The following is a 20,719-nucleotide window of genomic DNA, read 5'->3' on the forward strand; positions in this document are numbered from 1 at the left end:
CTTTCTGTGATTCACTTTAAAACTTTATATTTCTTTAAACTGCACTTTATCACAATTTCCCAGAGGATCTCTCCAGGTGACATTACTCATTCACGAAGTTTCATCACACAACGGTCGCTCTGAGATAGTTACGTCCCTTGCCAGTTGCACAATTTGTTAATCAAAGAAACACTGAAAACTAATTCTCTGAACTCCTCTTCCAATATCACTCTTGCCAGTGTGACTGTCCCACATTTTGAATATTGATGTTTCCCAAAATTATCACAATGTGTTTGTTAAAAAATTCCAATGAGTTCCTGTGTAATGCAATGATGAGCAACGGAATGCTTTTTGGTGGCTAAAACTATTCTGCTGCTTGTGTCCTTGGGAAGTAGTAGCCAGAATTTGCATTCAGACTGATTCTACTTCATGATCTGAGACCAAATGCTTTCTCTGTGATGTCTTTGTTATCCATTATTGTTAGTGTTACCCATTTTGCCTGAGTTTCCGCAAGGTTGTGATCCATTGAATATTTATGTCCACCTTTTGTTCACCCTGTAACCATGTCTCTCTGTTATCTAAACCTCTTTTATCTCAGTGTCACAAATCCATCTACCTTATTGATAAGACGTCGTCCATTGAAAAAAAAACATAATTTACTCTCCCACAATTTCCTGTCACAAACCTATTCACTGAAGTACAGTTTTAGTTAATCGCTGTCCCATCGTGTTCCTTTTTGATTACCTTCAGTCACATCCCCGTACTGTTCCGATGCTTCACCTTTTCTCTTTGAATTTGGAAAGCTCCTTTCACCTGGACCCTGTCCCTGCATCCTCTCTGTCAGTTTAAAGCCCTGTCCATAAACCTACTGTCATGATTGGCCAGGACACTGGTCCCATCACGGTTCCAGTGGGACCATCCTATTGGATTTTTTTATAAATCAGGTAGGGGATGTGGGTGTCTCTGGCTGACTAGCCTTTATTGCCTATCCCTAGCTGCCCGTGAGCTGAGTAGCTTGCTTGGCCATTTCAGAGGACCATTGAGAGGCAAACACTTTGCTGTGGGTATGTCATGCAGACCACGTGAGGATGATTAGATCTCGTTGTTGAAAGGGCAAGTGGGCGGCACGGTGGCTCAGTGATTAGCACTCCTGCCTCACAGCACCAGGGTCCCAGGTTTGATTCCAGCCGCGGGCGATTGTGTGGAGTTTGCACATTCTCCACGTGTCAACGTGAATTGCCTCCAGATGCTCGGGTTTCCTCTCACAGTCCAAGGACGCGCAGGTCAGGCGAATTGGCCATGCTACATTGCCCATAATGTTAGGTGTATTAGGTCGAGGGAGATGGGTCTGAGTGGGCTACTCTTGGGTCGAAAGGCCTGTTTCCACACTGTAGGGAATCTAATCGAAGGGATTGTGATTTTTGTACATCAGCAATGGTTTCATATTTGTTTATCGATTGTTCATTGCTATTTTTAAAATTATTGATTTTAAATTCCACCATATGTTATGGTGGGATTCAAACCTGCCTCCCCTGAACATTAGCTGAGGTTTTGGACAAATACCCTAACAATAATGTTATTACACCATCACTTCACCTGCTCACTGGTTGCTAATCCCTGAGCACTGATACATGAAGCTAAACCCATTCTTCTAACATGACTGTGTGATCCTGAAGTCTTCCAGCACTCCAGTGATATCACTTAGTCTCTCTCCATGTAGTAACCCTCACTGTGTGGGTCTAATTGCTGCCTCTGTCAGCGTCTCTCACTCTTGCAGCTACTCTAGATCCTGAGCTAACAGAATTCTCCACTCCAGAGAGACGCAACAGCACCGGCCTGGGATGGAGTTTGGGATTTTCCAGATATCTGTTTGGGCTCATTTCCATTCTCCTTGTGTAACCCTCACTGCATCAGTCTAATTTCCCATTCTGTCTATCTCTATGTCTCCTGTAGGTACTCAGGAAGTTACTGACTCAATAGACTTCCCAACTGCTGTGTGTCTCATCCATCACCTCATTGAAGATGGTTGGTCAGCCAGAGAGACAAAGGGAAGGGAGATCTGGAGCCTTCAATAAATCCTGCAGTGAGGTAAGATCACTCATAGTGCACAGAGCAGAGAGCAATGAGAGGGCTCCAAACATCACTTACAAGACATGACATAGATACAGTGCTGGAGGGGGAGCACAGTACAGTACAGTTACACCCCATGTTCAATCACCATGTCTACTTTAACTTATGTTGCACTGAGACAGCATCGGGAGTTCATAGTTATCAATTCAGTCCTGTGCTGTCTTAGTGAGCATCAGTACAACAGACGGGAGAGTAGATCTCCGACGAGAGTTTGTGAATGCTGCCTGGGATCTTTCTGTTCTGCGTTCTCCCTCCAACACTGTACTAAGACTCATTACTCTGCAACACTGTATCTGTGGCATGGCTTGTGCACCAGTGTCTTCAGTCATTTTTAACTCCTATAACAGTAGTTATCCCTGTAACCTCCTCCCTTCCCAATAGTCCCTCCACATATTTGAAATGTACTGCATTCCAGACTACCATCCCTATCGCTGTAACTTGCTTCAGTGTCTACAACATGCCTTATTATGGTACACTAATCCTCTTTAACTGGATACAGAGTGATACAGCACGGAAACAGAACCTGTGGTCCAACTCCTCAATGCTGCCCATGTTACCGAAACTGAACGAGTCTCATTTGCCTGCATTTGGCCCTTATCACTTCAAACCTTCTCCTCTCCATGTACCTGCCCGAATGTCTTTTCCATGCTGTAATTGTTCTTGTTTCTCCCATGTGCCTGAGGCAGTCTGTTCCGTCTATGCACCATCCTCTGTGGATAATGATCACCCACAGCTCCCTCTGTGGGTGATCCTTTCTCTCTCACCTCCTGTTTATACCCTCTAGGTTTGGACTCACCTACCCTTGGTTATTCACCATTCTTAGAGTCACCCCTTGGCCTCCTCTGCCCAAGTGAAATATTTAGGACAATGTTACAAATATCTCCAACGTATGTAACAAAGTGCTGGCCAATGTCGGCAAATGTGCCAAATGTCGCTTTCCCCACCCTGTCCACCTGTGATGCCATTTCCGAGGAACAATGTAATTCTCTCTCTCTCTCTCTCTCTCTTTCTCTCTCTGGTCAACAACTCTGGCCAGAGCCCTTCCATTAACTGTATTAGTCCTCCCTGGTTTGTCTTAACAAAATCCAACAGCTGAATTAAACTCCATCTTTCATTCCTTGGTCCACTGGCCCAGTTGGTCAGTATCCCCTTTGATGACCGTATTTACTGCCCACTACACCATTCAATTGATCATCAACAAACTTTCGCACAATCACTCCTATATTTTCAACCAAATTGTTTATGTCGATGATGCACATCAGTGGACCCAGCCCTGATCATTTCTTCAATAATGGAATCAAACCATATTCTTGTCATAACGCCATACAGCATGGAAACTGACCCTTCAGTTGATACTCACCATAATCTAAAACTAAACTCTTCCCAGCTGCTTTTGCTGGCCCATATCACCCCAACCCTTCCCTATTCACCTGTTTATCCAAATATCTTTTAAATGTTGTAATTGTACCCACATCAACCTTTTTCTCAGGAAGTTCATTCCACACTCAAACCACCTTCTGTGTAGCAAATTGCCCCATATCTGTTTTTTTGAACACCTCTCCCCTCTAACCTTAAAAATGTGGCCCCTCCTCTTGAGACTCCCCCATCCTGAGGAAAAGGCAACTACCATTAAATTGATCTATGTACCTCATTTTTTTTTCCATAAATCTTTTATAGCATCATGTCTCAACCTCCAGGCTCCAGTGAAAAAAGACTCAGCCTATCCAGCCATTTTTCAGAACTCAGGCCTTCCAGACCCAGCAATATCCTGGTAAATCTCTTCTGAATGCCCTGCAGCTTAATAATATCCTCCCTATAACTGGGGCGACCAGAGCTGGACAGAGTATTGCAGAACAGGCCTCACAAATGTCTGTGCAATCTCAACATGATGTCCCAAATCCTCCACTCAATGGACTGAGCAATAGTCAGGCATGCCAAGCACTGTCTTATCCATCCTGTGATGCAAACGTCAAGGATTATCTACCTGAACCCGGAGGTCCCTCTGCACTAAAACACTAACCGAAGCCTTAACATTAATTGTATAAGCTCTACCCTTGTGATGCATTTAATCGGGTTCTGGAACTTGCCATAGCTTTGTGTTTTAAAACCTCCAGCACCACCTCTTTTATAACATGCACTCTTTTCAAGTCATAGAGATATACAGCATAGAAACAGACCCTTCAGTCCCCAACTCGTCCAGGCTTACCAGAAGATCTGAATAAATCCATTTCCTTTTCCAGCATTTGGCCCATATACGTCTACACCCTCACGATTCAGATGCCCATCCAGATACCTTTCAGATTCCATTTTGAGTGCGAGCAGCAGCTAAGGTAAGACTGTTTGTTTTAAAAGTACTTACCGGTAGCGGGCAGCGGTGTTTTTTTTCACTCTCTTCACAGAAAGAGCGGGAGCAGCAGGGGGAAGTGACGACGACCAGAGAGGCAGCCGAGACCCGGAAGCAGGTAGAGTGTAAGCTTACCTGGGTAGGTTTGTTTCCCCTTTAAAAGCGCGCAGCTGAAGAACCCGAGGCACTACGGAGGTAGTGCCTCCCACCCGCCCTCCTCCTCTAACCTAATAATAAGATCCGTTGTGGTAAGGAGGTAAGTGCCGAATTTTGCTTGTTGTATTCTTTAGACCCAGTTTTTTGTTTAAAATAAAGGTTAGCTTTAGAGGGATGGCAGTGAAGGCAGTGCAATGTTCCTCCTGCAACATGTATGAGGTGAGGGATGCCATGGACGTCCCTGCTGATTACACTTGCAGGAAGTGCACCCATCTCCAGCTCCTCCAAGACCGTGTTAGGGAACTGGAGCTGGAGTTGGATGAACTTCGGATCATTCGGGAGGCAGAGGGGGTCATAGATCGGAGCTATAGGGAAGTAGTAACTCCAAAGATGGCAGATCGATGGGTGACAGTGAGGGGGACTGGGAGGAAGCAGCCAGTGCAGGGACCCCCTGTGGTCGTTCCCCTCAAGAACAAGTATACCGTTTTGGATACTTGTGGGGGGGACGACTTACCAGGGGTAAGCAATGGGGTTCAGGCCTCTGGCACGGAGCCTGTCCCCGTTGCTCAGAAGGGAAGGGTGGAGAAGAGCAGAGCAATAATAATTGGGGACTCGATAGTTCGGGGCACAGATAGGCGGTTTTGTGGGAACGAGAGAGACTCACGTTTGGTATGTTGCCTCCCAGGTGCAAGGGTACATGATGTCTATGATCGTGTTTTCCTGGTCCTTAAGGGGGAGGGGGAGCAGCCTGAAGTCGTGGTCCATATTGGCACCAATGACATAGGTAGGAGGAGTGCTGAGGATGTTAGACAGGCTTTTAGGGAGCTAGGTTGGAAGCTCAGAGTTAGAACGAACAGAGTTGTTGTCTCTGGTTTGTTACCCGTGCCACGTGATAGAGAGTCGAGGAATAGGGAGAGAGAAGAGTTAAATGCGTGGCTACAGGGATGGTGCAGGAGGGAGGGATTTCGGTACTTGGATAACTGGGGTTCTTTCTGGGGAAGGTGGGACCTCTATAAACAGGATGGTCTGCACCTGAACCTGAGGGGCACCAGTATCCTTGGGGGGAGGTTTGCTAGTGCTCTTGGGGGGGGTTTAAACTAACTCTGCAGGGGCATGGGAGCCCAGACTGTAGCTTTAGGGTGCAGGACCTGGAGTGTAGGGAGGTTAGGAATATGGCATCAATCTTAAAGGAGGGTGCCTGTAAACAGAAGAGTGGCTTGAAGTGTGTGTACTTTAATGCCAGAAGTATACGAAATAAGGTAGGTGAACTCGCAGCGTGGGTTGGTACCTGGGACTTCGATGTTGTGGCTATTACGGAGACATGGCTAGATCAGCGACAGGATTGGCTGTTGCAGGTTCCAGGGTTTAAATGTTTTAGTAGGGTCAGAGGTGGGGGCAAAAGAGGGGGGGGTGTGGCTTTGCTTGTCAAAGATAGTATTACAGCGGTGGAAAGGAAGATGGACGAAGATTTGCCATCTGAGGTAGTTTGGGTGGAGGTTAGGAATAGGAGAGGTGAGGTCACCCTGTTAGGAGTCTTTTACAGGCCTCCTAATAGTCCTAGAATCGTTGAAGAAAGGATTGCGAAGATGATTCAGGAGAAGAGCGACAGTAATAGGGTGATTGTTATGGGAGACTTTAACTTTCCTGATATTGATTGGGAAAGCTATAGCTCCAGTTCGTTAGATGGGTCAGTGTTTGTGCAATGTGTGCAGGAGAGTTTCCTGACACAATATGTAGATAAGCCTACAAGAGGTGAGGCCATACTGGATTTGGTTCTGGGTAACGAACCAGGCCAGGTATTAGAACTAGAGGTAGGTGAGCACTTTGGGGACAGTGACCACAATTCGGTGATTTTTACTCTCGTGATGGAGAGGGATAAGTGTGTACTACAGGGCAAGAGTTATAGCTGGGGGCAGGGAAATTATGATGCGTTGAGGCATGACTTAGGATGTGTGGATTGGAAAAGTAGATTCCAAGGCAAGAGCGTAATTGATATGTGGAACTTGTTCAAGGAGCAACTATTGAGTGTCCTTGATAAGTACGTACCTATCAGGCAGGGAGGAAAGGGTCGTGTGAGGGAGCCGTGGTTTAATAAGGAGTTGGAATCCCTTGTTAAACGGAAGAGGGCGGCCTTTGTAAAGATGAGGCGTGAAGGTTCAATAGGGGCAATTGAGAGTTATAAGGTAGCCCGGAAAGACCTGAAGAGAGAGCTAAGAGCAGCAAGGAGGGGACATGAAAGGTCCTTAGTTGGTAGGATTAGGGAAAATCCTAAGGCTTTCTATAGGTATGTTAGGAATAAAAGAATGACTAGGGTAGGAATAGGTCCAATCAAGGATAGTAATGGGAAGTTGCGTGTGGAGGCTGAAGAGATTGGGGAGGCGCTGAATGAATACTTTTCGTCAGTATTCACTCAGGAACAGGACATTGTTGTCGATATAAATACTGAGGCACGAATAAGTAGAATGGATGGCTTTGAGATTTGTAGAGAAGAGGTGTTGGAAATTCTGGCAAGGGTGAAAATAGATAAGTCCCCTGGGCCTGATTGCATTTATCCTAGGATTCTCTGGGAAGCAAGGGAGGAGATTGCAGAGCCATTGGCCTTGATTTTTGTGTCCTCTTTGTCGACAGGAGTAGTGCCAGAGGACTGGAGGCTAGCAAACGTGGTTCCCTTGTTCAAGAAGGGGAGTAGGGATAATCCTAGTAACTATAGGCCAGTGAGTCTCACTTCTGTTGTGGGCAAAGTCTTAGAAAGAATTGTAAGGGATAGGATTTATGCACATCTGGATAAGAGTGATGTGATCAAGGATAGTCAGCATGGTTTTGTGAAGGGCAGGTCGTGCCTCACAAACCTTATTGAATTCTTTGAGAAGGTGACTAAGGAGGTAGATGAGGGGAAAGCGGTAGATGTGGTATATATGGATTTTAGTAAGGCGTTTGATAAGGTCCCCCATGGTAGGCTACTGCAGAAAATACAGAGATATGGCATTGAGGGTGAGTTGGAGGTTTGGATTAGGAATTGGCTCTCTGGAAGAAGACAGAGGGTAGTAGTTGATGGCAAAGGTTCATCTTGGAGTGCCGTCACTAGCGGTGTTCCGCAAGGACCTGTTTTGGGACCATTGCTGTTTGTCATTTTTATAAATGACCTGGAGGAAGGGTTAGAAGGTTGGGTGAGCAAGTTTGCGGATGATACGAAAGTCGGAGGAGTTGTAGACAGTGAGGAAGGATATGGCAGGTTACAGCGGGATATAGAGAAGCTGCAGAGCTGGGCAGAAAGGTGGCAAATGGAGTTCAGTGTAGCTACGTGTGAAGTGATTCACTTTGGTAAGAGTAATAAAAAGATGGATTACTGGGCTAATGGTAGACTACTTGGTAGTGTGGAAGAGCAGAGGGATCTTGGTGTCCATGTACACAGATCTCTGAAAGTTGCCACCCAGGTAAATAGTGCAGTGAAGAAGGCAGATGGCGTACTGGCTTTTATTGGTAGAGGAATTGAGTTCCGGAGTCCTGAGGTCATGCTGCAGTTGTATAAGACTCTGGTGCAGCCGCATCTGGAATATTGTGTGCAGTTTTGGTCGCCATACTATAGGAAGGATGTGGAGGCACTGGAACGGGTGCAGAGGAAGTTTACCAGGATGTTGCCTGGTATGGTAGGAAAATCCTATGAGGAAAGGCTGAGGCACTTGGGGTTATTTTCATTGGAGAAAAGAAGGTTTAGGGGTGACTTGATAGAGGTGTACAAGATGATTAGGGGGTTAGATCGGGTTGACAGTGAGAACCTTTTTCCACGTATGGAGTCAGCTATTACAAGGGGGCATAGCTTTAAATTAAGGGGGGTAGATATAGGACTGATGTTAGGGGTAGGTTCTTCACTCAGCGAGTCGTAAGTTCATGGAATGCCCTGCCAGGAGCAGTAGTGGACTCTCCCTCTTTATGGGTATTTAAGCGGGCATTGGATAGGTATATGCAGGATAGTGGCTTCGTGTAGGTTAGGGGTGCTTTGATCGGCGCAACATCGAGGGCCGAAGGGCCTGTACTGCGCTGTAATGTTCTATGTTCTATGTTCTAAATGTTGTAATTGTGTCAGTCTCCATTACTTTCTCTTTCAGCTCATTCCATACACCCATCACCATGTGTGTGAAGAAGCTGTCCCTTCAGTCCCTCTGTAAACCATTCACCTCTAACCTTAAACTTATGCCCTCTAGTTTTGGACTCCCCAACTTCTGGGAAAATGCCTTGAATGCTTACCCTATCCATGGCCCCCATGTTTATTAAACCTCTGTAAGGTCACCCCTCAGTCTCCGATTCTCCAGTGACAGTAACCCCAGATTATTCACCAACAACCCGGGCAATACCTTGTTAATCTTTTCTGAGCCCTTTCAAGTTTGACAACATCCTTCCTGTAGCAGAGAGACTGGAATTGCAGAGCACTCCAATTGTGGTCTCATGTATTACTCCTGTTCCCTGAGTTCCCCAGTCTTTCTCCACAGTAAGTTCTGGAATGAAAAAATTGTTTAGGATCTTAGCAAATATCCTGCAGTTCCACACATCGATGGCCTCATTGATTTTTAATGGACACTATTTTGTCCTGAGTTACTTATACATTCTTAATGTACTGATACAATCACTTTTGGATTCCCCTTTCCTTCTCTGCTGAGGCTATTTCATTTAGCCTTTCTCCATTCCTGTTTTCTACCCAAAGTGTATTCCTAAAGTCCCTGTGATCCTCAGGGATTCCCTTGATCCAGCTGGGTATACCTGACATGTGCCCCCTTTTCCTTGACCAGACACTCAGTAGACTGCCAGTGTCTCCGAATGCTGTCAGCATTGACCTGCACACAAACAGGAAAATACTGGTGCTGATCGATCAGTTTATCTCACTTTTAAAATATTCTCACTTGCCAAACTTCCCTTTCCCTGTAAATAATTCCCTTCCAGTCACATTTTGAAAGTTCCTGGCTAATACGATCAAGATTGGTCAGGCTCCATTTTATACCTTGCACTTGTGGACCAGCCCTGTCCTTTTCCAAAGCTGTTTTCAAACTACTAGAACTGTGGTCACTTTGGCAAAATGCTTTCCCACTCACACCTCAGTCCCTTTCCCTACCTTAATTCCCAAGGGGAGGTCAGGTTTTGCCCCTTTCTCTTTTCAGGCTATTTACATATTGATTGGGAGTTTTCTGGAACACAATTACCAAATTCCTCCCTTAAACACTGAACACTGGCAGTCCCAGTCTAGGTTTGGAAAGTTCAAAAACCGTGCCATAACAGCCCTATTATTATGGTTGATATTTAAGATGTTCCGACATATTTGTTCCTCAGTCTGCCACAGATTTTCGGGGTCAGCAGTCCAATCGTTTCAGAATGATGACCCATTCTTATTTCTCTGTTCCACTAACATAGTTTCACTGGACGATCCCACAGGAATATCCTCTCTAAGTACTGCTGTGATGAATCATGCAATCAAAACCCCACCACCACACGTCCTCTCTTGCTTCGCCTTCCTGTAGCATCTCTACCTTTAAACAATGAACTGCCAGTCCTGCCCCTCCCTCAGCTGTGTTTCTGTAATAACTATAATATCCCAGTCCCATGTTCCAATCCATGCTTTTGAGTTCATCTTCCTTAGCTGTCTGACCCCTTACATTGAAATAAATGCAGTTTAATCATCAGTTTTCCCCCATTCCCTGCTATGTTCTTGCCTGCCTTGTCTGCTGAAATTGCTGTCTTTAACTCGTGCACCAGCCTCAATCTTCTTTCTGGCCTTACGTTTATTTAAGGTCCAACACCCTGCCAGAACAAGGTTATACCCTCTCAAGCAGCTCGAGCAATTCACCCCACCAGGATATGGATCCATCTCCTGCTCCCAGTTGAGGTGCCTTTCCCACCCTGTCTCCCTGTGCTGACACCTTTAGGGATCTATGGACTTGTCCACCAAGGTCCCTGTATTCCTCAGTACTCCGCAATGACCTACCGTTCATTATGTCTGTTCTTCTCTTATCGTACCTCGCACAGAGTATTACCTCACTTCAATTAGAACTGAACTCTGCTTAGATTATCATCTGATCGACATCGGACAGCAGACAGAGACCACCCTCCTCACTGTGAACAACACCCTCACGATTCATATCATCTGCAAACCGACTAATGATACCTTCTGCTTTCACATCCGAATTATTAATCTTCAATGGTTCCTGCACAGATCTCTGTGGTACACCCGGTGAAAGTATTCTATCCACCAATTCTGCATCCAATTTGCCAACTTGCCTTGGAACCCAGTCCTTTTGGACCAGCCTTCCGTGTTGGATCTTGTTTAAGGACTTATTCAAGTCCATGTAAACCACATCATCTGCACTGCCTTCATCAATATACTAAAGCACCGTTTAAAAAGAAACTGAACTGAATTCCTCAGACAGTATCTTCCTCTGCCAAATCCGTGATGACTAAACCGAGTTGATCCTTACCTTTGCAAGTGTTGATTCATCCTCACAGTAGTTCAAAATAATTTCCCTGCCCCTGCTGTCAGACTATCTGCTCTGTAATTACCTGGCCTATCCCTGCTGCCCTTCTTGAACAAAGGAACCACATTAGTGATCCTCCAGTCATTCAGCACTTCACCTGTGGCCAGCAAAGTATTATATTTATCCACCAGGGCCCCAACAATCTCTGGGTAATTAGCATGGGGTCAAAGAATGCTGGTCCAGGCAGTGACACCCACATCCCATGAATGAACAAATAAAAATACATATATCCCTCCCTACCTCTGCAAACCCCTCCAGCTGTAGCAATCCGTACTGGCTTTGTAATACCATTCAGGCCCTGACCACTCGCTGTAACACTCTCACCACCTCCAGCACCTTCACCTCTCCATGTTCGTATCGTGTCAATAAACCCTGACAACGATTCCCCTTCCCATTGCCCCCCTCCTGCGAGCAGACCCATTGCAATCCCTTTAAAACTTACTCTAAAACTCTCTCTCACTTCAGGATTTTAAGTACTTTGTGGTGATCTTCTCAGCCTCATAATCTAATATGATCCATTTTGTCCTGAGTGAGGGATCAAAGGGGATTTCTTGCTGAGTTTTTGTCTGTTTCAGTGGAATGTCCTTTTGTTGAGTATTTTACACTGTTCCTTCAAATGTTTTCCACTGTTCATTTACAGGCACATATTTCAGTCTGTTTAGCCTGTTTATCTTGGTCAGTTCTCCTCTCAAACTCATGTAATTGGCTTTTTTTTAGTTTCTAGTTGTAGCTTGTCCTTTCTGTGATTCACTTTAAAACTTTATATTTCTTTAAACTGCACTTTATCACAATTTCCCAGAGGATCTCTCCAGGTGACATTACTCATTCACGAAGTTTTATCACACAACAGTCGCTCTGAGACAGTTACGTCCCTCGCCAGTTGCACAATGTCTTATTCTAAGAAACACTGAAAAAAATTCTCTGAACTCCTCTTCCAATATCACTGTTGTCAGTGTGATTGTCCCAGACTTTGTGAATATTGACGTTTCACTAAATGTTCACCATGCCTGTATTAAACATTCCAATGAATTCCTATTTATTGTAGTGATGAGCCATGAAATGCTGTTCGGTGGGTGGTCTAAAACTGTTCTGCTGCTTGTGTCCTTGGCAAGTAGTAGCCAGAATTTACATTCAGACTGACTCTACTTCATGATCTGATGCCAAATGCTTTCTCTGTAATGCCTTTCTTACCCATTATTGTTAGCGTCGACCATTTTGCCTGAATTTGCACAAGGTTGTGAACCATTGAATATTTACGTTTCACCTTTTGTTCGCCCTGTAACCACATCTCTCTGGTGTCTAAATCCCTTTTATCTCTGTGTCACAAATCCATCTACCTTGTGCAGAGACTTTGTCCATTAATAAAAAACATAAGTTACTCGTTCCCACAATTTCCTGTCACAAATGGATTTGCTGATCTACAGTTTTAGTTACACTTTATCCCATCCTGTTCCTTTCTGTTGTCTTCAGTCACATTCCCACGCTGCTCTGATGCTTCATGTTTTCTCTTTGGATTTGGAAAGCTCCTTTCACCTGAAGCCTGTCCCAGCATCCTTTCTGTCAGTTTAAAGCCCTGTCCATAAATCTACCAATGTGATTGGCCAGGACATTGTTCCACTGGAACTGTGCTGGGACCAATCTGAATGGATTTTTTAAAAAATCAGGTATGGGAAGTGGGTGTCTCTGGCTGACTAGCCTTTATTGCCCATCCCTTGCTGCCCTTGAGCGAAGCAGCTGGCTCGCCCATTTCACAGGGTCATTGAGAGGCAAACACTTTGCTGTGAGTATGTCCTGCAGACCACATGAGAGTGAACTGTTGTCTTTCTCTGTGTTTGGATTTTTATCAATACTTATTTATGGATTGTTAATTCCAATTATTAAAACATATATTCATTTAAAATTCCACATGGTTAGAAGTTAGAAAGAAGAAGGGGGGTGGTCACTTTGTTGGGACTGTATTGTAGACTGTTGTAGACCCAACAGATACCAAAGGAGCAGATGTATAGAGAGATTGCAGATAACTATAGGAATAATAGAGGAGTGCAGGCTGGAGATTTTGATATTCCCTGTATTGACTGGGCCACCTAGAGTATAAAAAGACCTGGACGGAGAGCAATTTTTCAAAGGTGTCCAAGGAAGGTTCCTAAATCAATATGCAGAGGGCCCTACTCTACTCAGGCAGGTGCAACACTGGACCTCCCCTCAGAAAACGTGGTCGGGCAAGTGACTGAAGTGTCATTCAGAGAGCACTTTGGGTCCAGTGCCCACAACTGTCTTCGTTTTAACATAGTTATGGAAAAAGATCAGCAGCTCCACAGATTGAAGAGGAATACTGGAACAGGGCCAGGTTTGGGGCCATTCTGCAGGATCTGGCCAGCGTCAATGCTGTGAAATTAAAATTGCACAACGCCCAGTTATAATCCAACTCGCTTTGGAAGGGCTGGTGATCACTGTAACAGGTGGAAGGCTTAAACTAAATTTGTTTGATATTATATTCCATGACACTGCCATCCTGTTGCTATAAATTCTGTACCTTAGGATTGTGCTCCCCAACCACCTGATGAAGAAGCAGTGCTCTGAAAGCTAGTGCTTTCAAATAAACCGGTTGGACTGGAACCGAGTGTTGGGTGATTTTTAACTTAGTCCACCCCCAGTCCGACAACAGCACCTCCACATTGTGATTCTAATCGATTGGGTGAGTCTGTTTGAAGGAAAAGGAACAACTGGCAAATGGGAGGCTTTTCAAAGTGTGATTTGAAGAATCCAGGATCAGTCTGCCCCATTGGGGTAATGGGAAAAGCTGGCAGGGTTAGGGATCCTTGGCTGATTAGGGATAATATGGCTCTGGTCTTGAAATGAAGACTGCATGTATTGGGTTTAAGATTTCCGTATCAACATATTCTTAAAGACACGATCAATCTGTGGAGACCCTACAATCCTCTCAGTCCCTGTAACACTCCCAATCTGCAGAAGTCATTCCAATGCCTGTGACTCTTTCAATCCAGTTCCTACAAGACCCTCTATCTGTGTGATATCTTTTCATTGCCAGCACCCATCCTGTTAATGTAAGCTCCTCCAGTGTCTCCATCCATCTCCATCTCCACAATCTTCTCCAACTCTTACATGTGTAAACATCACCCTCCCCTACAACCCTTCCCACTCTGACCAAACTGGAGGAGGTTACTAATGCTCCCTAAACTGTGAACTGTCTCCAACCAAAAATTGCTGTCTTTATCATTTGGAGAATCTGTCTGATTCCACACCCCCTTTATCTAAATAACCTGCAGAACCTAAGCCTTCCTGTGTCTATAAACATCTTCAGTCACGACTACCCTCCATATGTCTATTTGTTTTTCCAATCTGTACAACCCACTTTATATCTGTACTCAGCTCCATTCACCTGAAACATTCCTGTCTGTGTAAAACACCCCATCCTACCAACATCCTTATCCCTGTAAACTGCTCCATTCCTCCCAACCTCCCCATCTCCATGAACTCCTGTGTGCCCGACAGCTCTCCACATTTCTGTAACCTCCTGTGGCTCTATGCTCCTCCCTCCCTGTGAAAGCCCCTCCAGTCCCCACAATTCTCCCAGTCTGGTCATCTGCTCCAGATCAGAACATCGCTGTCTCTGTTACCTCATACAACTTTAGCAACGCCTCATATTTGTGTCACTTCATTCAGATCGCATCCTCTCCCACTTCCCGAAACCTCTTGCTGCCATCATAACCCTTGCTATTGAGAACATGGAACAGCACATTCCAGTACAAGCCCTTCTGCCCTCAATATTGTGCTGACCTTTTATCCTACTCTGAAGATGAAACGAACCTACATACCTTACATATTACTATCATTGATGTGCCTATCCAAGACTTGCTTAGATGTCTGTAATGTGTCTGAATCTACTACCATGGCTGGCAGTCCATTCCACGCACCCACCACACTTTGTGTAAATAACGTACCATTCCCTTCCATGCCGAAAGGATATCCCAACCCAATCTAGTCCTACCTGCCAGCACCTGGCCCATATCCCTCTGATATCTAAGCTAAACCTTCTGCCAATTACCTTAAGCGTATGTCCCCTTGTGATAGCCATTTCGCCAAGGGAAGTAGTCTCTGGTTAACCACTCTATCTATGCCTCTCATTCCCTTGTACACCTCTATCAAGTCACCATTCTTCCTCCTTCGTTGTGATCAGAAAAGCCCTAGCTTCCACAGCCTACCTTCTATGGACATGCCCTCCAGTCCAGGCAGCATCCTGCTCAATTACCTCTGCACTGTCTTTAAAGCTTCCACATCCTTCCTATAATGAAGCGAACAGAACTGTTCACAATATTCGAAGTGTGGTCTAACTGGGGTTCTGTAGAGCTGCAGCAAAATCTCACATCTCTTAAACTCAATCCCCCTGCTAATGAAAGCCAACACACCATCCGCCTTCTTAACAGCCTGTCAACTTGGGTGGGAACCTGAGGGACACAGGATCCCTTTGTTCCTGCACACTGCTAAGAATCCTGCCTTTAACCACGTAAAGTTTTTTGCAGAATCCTCCAATCGAAAACTATCCCTATCTTTGTAAGTTCCTCCAGTCCCTACAACACTCATAAACTGTGAAACCTCCTCAAGTCCATATATTCCTAATGTCTGCAAAATCCTCCCGTCCTGATGTCCCTCCATATCTCTGTAACCCCCACCATCCTCCAGTGCCCTTCTGGGGAACATTGCAGAGGAAGGAGGAGTTGGAGAGTCTGGGCCATGTTACAAGGTATGAAGGGCTGCAGAACATGGAGGATGGTACAAATGTCGGAAGGGACGTGGGTCTTGAAGAATGTTAGGTGTTCTGGGATTCATTGAACCTGCAGGATGGGACAGGGGATGGCTTGTGGAACCTGGAGGATATTATGATTTGAACCACAGGTAATTTTTGATTGGAACATTCAGCCGATCTTATAGTCATAGAGATGTACAGCATGGAAACAGACCCTTCATTCCAACCCAGCCATGGCGACAGGATATTCCAACCCAATCTAGTCCCACCTGCCAGTACCTGGCCTATCTCCCTCCAAACCCTTTCTATTCATATATCCATCCAAATGCTTCTTAAATGTTGTAGTTGTACCATCTGTAAGATTGGCTGAAAGATCCAATCAAACATTACCTGTGGTTCAAATCATAATACCCTCCAGTTTCCACAACCCATTCATGGTCCCATCCTGTAGATCAGATACCCCAACCCAATGTAGTCCCACCTGCTAGCACCTGGCCCATCTCCCTCTAAACCCTTCCTATTCAGATACCCATCCAGATGGCTTTTAACTGTTGCAGTTGTACTAGCCTCCACTACTTCCTCTGGCAGCTCATTCCATACATATACTATCCTCTGCGTGAAACAGTTGCCCCATTTTATCTTTTATATCTTTCTACTCTCACCCTAAACCTCGCCCTATAATTCTGGACTCGCATACCCCAGGAGAAAACCTTTGTCTATTTACCCTGTCCATGCCTCTCTTGATTTTATAAACCTCTATCAGTTCACCCTCAGCCTCTGACTCTCCAGGAAAAACAACCACCACCTGTTCAAACTCTCCCTACAGCTCAGCCCTGGCAACGTTGTTGTAAATCTTTTCTTGGACCCTTTCAAGTTTCACAAAATCCTTCCGATTGGAAGTAGAACAGAGTTGCATGCAGCATTCCAAAAGTGGCCTAACCACTGTCTTGTACAGCCGCAACATGACCTCCCAACTCCTGTACTCAATACTCAGACCAATAAAGGAATGCATACCAAGCGCCTTCTTCGCTATCTGTGACTCTACTGTCAAGGAACTCTGGATTTCATTTGAAAAATTGCATAGACAGGTAGAGTGGCCCGAGGTCTTCTGGATAATGCTAGTTCAGTCTGAGCTGGGAGGCAGAGCCAGTGAAATATTTGCAGCGCTGTCTGATGAATGGTCGAGAGATAATGCACATGTTAAACAGGCTGTTTTAAGGGCTTATGGATTGCTTATGAAAGGGAAGCCACTACAATTCCCTTTACTGTACCATCACTATCTGTCAAAGCTCCTTCAGGTCTATATCCTCCGAATTGTTGAAACCTGCTCTCACCATTGCAACTCCCATTATTTCCTAACATTGTTGAGTCTCTAAAAGCTTCCCTATCAGGTTAATCTCCTCCATTGCATACAACACTCCTAGCCTGTGTAATCTCTTCAATTCCTATATACCGATGTATAGGTGTGACTGCTTTGTGGCCATTGTATCCTCATTTATATCTGCAAAAGGCTCTGCTCATTGTAGCACATCCAATGCTCATAAGTGAACCTGGTCTCTCACAAGATCTCTATCACTCTCTCTTCCAGTCTCTCCAAGCTTCCCTATCCCTCTTGTATCTTGCAGCTTGCACACCACTCACTCTCTCTGACATCCCTTCCAGTGCATAAATTCATCTCTCCTTCTAACTGTATCCAGTCTACAACTTCATCCCTTTCCCTGCAACATCCTCCAGTCCCTATAATCCTCTCTATTGCTGCAGCATTCTCCAGCTTATATCATCGTCCATGTGCTTGCAACATTCCCCAGTCCATACTACCCACCCTTTCCCTGTAATATTCTCCAGTCCATACCATCCTCCCTATCACTGTGATATTCTCCACATCCCACAACTGTTGCTAAATGTACGACATCCTGGAATCCTGTGAATGTTTCTACACCCTGATCAACATAGTCCATATAAAGATCCACAACCCTACACACATCCCTATCTCTGGAATCTAATCAAAGACGCTTTATCTGTCTAACTTCCACCAAACAATAAAATATTTTCTGCTGCGAACATTCTGTAGCAACTGTAACTATGTTTAACCCTGCAACATTGTCACGCCCCCAAACATCTCTCCCACTCTGTGACCTCTATCCATCCCTCAAAGGCCCTCTCTCAGTGACACGCGCCATGCATTTGCAACAAGGCAGATGGAATGACAGCATTAACCGAAGGGAACAGATATGATCGAACTATTATTGTGGAGGTGTGGCTGCAGAATGATCATGACAGCAATGTGATTATTGAGGGGTTGTAGGGATTTAGACAGATCAGCAAAAAACCAAACAAGGTCCCGTTTTGTTGTGAAGACAGGACGCAGTCAGTGCATTAGTGAGACAGCCAATTTAATCTGGGAATCAAAATATAGAGTCATTTTGAATGGTAAGCTTCCAAATAGCAAGGGGGATCTGGAAGATCAAATCACAATCCATGCTCGTTGGTAAGTTGGATGCAATATTTTCTTGGTGATAGTTGACAGAGGCATTTGGAATGGTGAATTTCTGATTGGACATCTGTGGCCAATGCTGTTTCACAAGGATCAGTGCTGCGATGTCTGTGTGTAATTTATATCTGTGAGTCAGATGAAAAGGTCAGCAGTTTGAGTGGTAATTTTACAGACGACATTCGGAAAGGCATGTAATGATTAGGGATAGTTAGGGGAATTGTGGATAGTGAGGAAGAGTGTTCAAGGTTGCAGCAATATGTAGATCAGCTGGAACGTTGGGCAGAGATGGGGCAAATTGAATTTCATCTGGACAGGTGTGAAGTTATGCATTTATGAAGCCAAATGGAAGAGAGAAGTACACTAATTGACTAGCTGGAAACATTGATAAACAGAGAGACATTGGAAGCAAGTCCATAGCTCCCTAAAAATAACAACACAGGATGTAGTGGTCGAGGGGGGAGTATGGTATGCTTACCTTTATTGGGCACAGTATTGAGTACAGACGTTTGCATGTCATGTTGTGACTGAATGAAACTTCAGTCAGCCATGTTTGAAAGATTGCGTGTCATTCTCGTTGCCACACTACAGGAAGGATGTGGAGGGTGTAACAGAGGGTTGGCAGAATGTTGCCTGGATGAGAATGTGTTTACTGTAAGGAGGTTGGACGCAATTGGATTGTTTTGCGTGAGTATCTGAGACTGAGGGGTGACCTGGTACAGGTATATAGCATTAGGAAAGGCGTGAATAGTGTGGATAGTTGGAATCTTCCTTCCAATGTAGAAATATGAAATTCTAGGGTGCATCGGTTTAAGGTGAGAGTGAGAAGTTTTAAGTGAGATGAATGAGGCCAGTTGTCTTTACCGAGAGGGTAGAAGCTGCTCGGGAGGTGGGAGAGGTGGAAATAAGAGCAAAGTTTTGAAATGGCATTTAGACACAAACATGAACAGACAGAGAATAGAGGGATATCGCCCATGTGCAGGCAGATGGGATTAGTTTAGAATAACATCATGGTCAGCACAGCCATGGTGGGCCGAAGGGCCTATTACTCTGCTGTACTGTTCCATTTTCTAACTTCACGACATCTAACCTGTCAAAGCCCCTCCGAATCCTGGATGTTTCATTCAATTTCTCTCCCATTCTTCAAAACCCCAGTAGGTTCAAGGGCAATTTTGAGTGGGAGCAGCGGCCGAGGAAAAACGAACCCGGGAGACTACAGCTAAGGTAAGACAGTTTGTTTCAAAATTACTTACCTGTAGCGGGCAGCGGAAGTGAGGTTGGAGCGCATAGCTGGGCGGGAAGGCAAGTGATTAGTATTTGAGTGGGTGATGGAGTTCAACCCTGCCAAGTGTGAGGTTGTCCATTTTGGAAGAACAAATAAGAATGCGGAATACAGGGTTAATGATAGGGTTCTTAGTCAGGTGGAGGAACAGAGGGATCTTGGGGTCTATGTACATAGATCTTTGAAGGTTGCCACTCAGGTGGATAGAGTTTGTAAGAAGGCCTATGGAGTATTATCGTTCATTAGCAGAGGGATTGAATTCAAGAGTCGTGAGGTGATGTTGCAGCTGTACAGGACTTTGGTTAGGCCACATTTGGAGTACTGTGTGCAGTTCTGGTCGCCTCACTTTAGGAAAGATGTGGAAGCTTTGGAGAGGGTGCAGAGAAGATTTACCAGGATGTTGCCTGGAATGGAGAGTAGGTCGTACGAGGATAGGTTGAGAGTTCTCGGCCTTTTCTCGTTGGAACGGCGAAGGATGAGGGGTGACTTGATAGAGGTTTATAAGATGATCAGAGGAATAGATAGAGTAGACAGTCAGAAACTTTTTCCCCGGGTACAACAGAGTGTTACAAGGGGACATAAATTTAAGGTGAAGGGTGGAAGGTATAGGGGAGATGTCAGGGGTGGGTTCTTTACCCAGAGAGTGGTGGGGGCATGGAATGCGCTGCCCGAGGGAGTGGTAGAGTCAGATTCATTGGCGACCTTTAAGCGACATTGGGATAGGTACATGGATGGGTGCTTAATCTAGGATAGAAGTTCGGCACAACATCGTGGGCCGAAGGGCCTGTTCTGTGCTGTATTGTTCTATGTTCTATCTTCTATGTTCTCTTCTCATTGGAAAATCCCGCCATCTCCAGGATCAGCCGAGTGAACCTTCCCTGGCCTGCCTCCAATACAAGAATGTCTTTCCTTAGGGCACGCAACCTATTCATTATAATCTAGGTGTGGTCTGACATCATTTCAGCAAGACCTCCCTATTTTTAGACTCCATTCCCTTTGCCTTCTCTATGACCTGCTGATCCTGTAAGCTACCTTTTTCAGATTGATACACAAG

General features: G+C 45.1%; 1 long non-coding RNA gene across 1 annotated transcript; it reads left to right on the top strand.

The window, feature by feature from the left end:
- Positions 1–1,942: 1,942 nt before the first annotated feature.
- Positions 1,943–19,604, top strand: LOC140471520 (uncharacterized). Its single transcript, XR_011957069.1, has 3 exons — positions 1,943–2,067; positions 4,350–4,439; positions 19,539–19,604. It is a non-coding gene; the product is annotated as an uncharacterized lncRNA (long non-coding RNA).
- The last annotated feature ends 1,115 nt before the right edge of the window (positions 19,605–20,719 follow it).

This window comes from Chiloscyllium punctatum, unplaced genomic scaffold (genome assembly GCF_047496795.1).
Source record: "Chiloscyllium punctatum isolate Juve2018m unplaced genomic scaffold, sChiPun1.3 scaffold_95, whole genome shotgun sequence".
Taxonomy (NCBI): Eukaryota; Metazoa; Chordata; class Chondrichthyes; order Orectolobiformes; family Hemiscylliidae; genus Chiloscyllium; species Chiloscyllium punctatum.